Genomic DNA, 1,251 nt, shown 5'->3' on the forward strand with positions numbered 1-1,251 from the left:
CGTCGGAACAAAAAGACATTTATGATACGATAGACTCAATTTCAGAACGTATACAACTACCTGCTGATTTCTGTAATTTAGTGACGTCCAAAATGAATTGATTGAAAAAGTATTTCCGAATATTCTAAAAAATTATAATAGTTTTGGAACCAAATGAAGCGGTTAATTATCCATCTGAATTTTTAAATTCCATAGATCTTTCAGGGTTTCCGCCACACGTGCTACAACTAAAAATAGGCGTACCAATAATACTTTTAAGAATGGCGCGTAACTAATATAGCGCGTAACGACTTACGCGCGCGAGGGGGGCTTGGGGGGGGTGCGAAGCGCCACCCCAACAGCTAATTCTATATACATAAAAATAAGTTGTCTGTGTGTCGAGTGACGTCATGTCGTCATTATGACGATGATGTCATTAAAGGTATTTAAGATATTCGTTCACGGAAAAATGTTTAATTGTAAAAAAGGTATTTAAGACATTCGTTCACGGAAAATGTTTAATTGTAAAATGACTGAAGAACCTACAATGGCAAGAGCCGAGGAAGCTGCCCAAAGAGTCTTTGCCAAAAAACTTGCTGCTGATAGAGAAAGTAAGAAAAGAAAGCGTGCCGAGGAATCACAAGAACAGCAAGAAAACAGGCTTGCGGCTAAAGAATGCAAAACCGCGCAGTTAGATGAAAATCCACCTGGACAGCGAGAGTCAAAACATATCAAAACTGAAAATGATAGCGATGATGATTGGGTTTGGGATTTTGACTTGGATAAGGTCATCAAGGCCTACCAGATTTTACTTAAAAAAACAAAGATTCGGCGATATGTATTTCATAGTGACGCTGAAAAATAAAGAAGAAAAAGAAAACTGAAAACTGAAAAAAGGTAAAAAACTAAACAAAACTAAAAAGAAAAAACACTCAAAGAGAAATTACAGACCGGGACACAAATGAAGACCGGGACAGAGGGAATATAAATGGCGACCGGTACACTCAAAGAAAAATTACAGACTGGGATACCGGGAAACAAATGACGACCGGGAAACAGGGAATATAAATGACGACCAGGACACAGGTATTTAAGAAAATCGTTCAAAGACAAATTTTTAATTGTAAGAAGATCGTTGAAAGAGAAATTTCTAATTGTGCCGAGAAATCACAAGAACAGCATGAAAACAGGCTTGCGGCTAAAGAACGCAAAACCGCGCAGTTAGATGAAAATCCACCTGGACAGCGAGAGTCAAAACATATCAAAACTGAA

This window comes from Artemia franciscana, chromosome 7, assembly GCF_032884065.1.
Source record: "Artemia franciscana chromosome 7, ASM3288406v1, whole genome shotgun sequence".
Lineage (NCBI taxonomy): Eukaryota > Metazoa > Arthropoda > Branchiopoda > Anostraca > Artemiidae > Artemia > Artemia franciscana.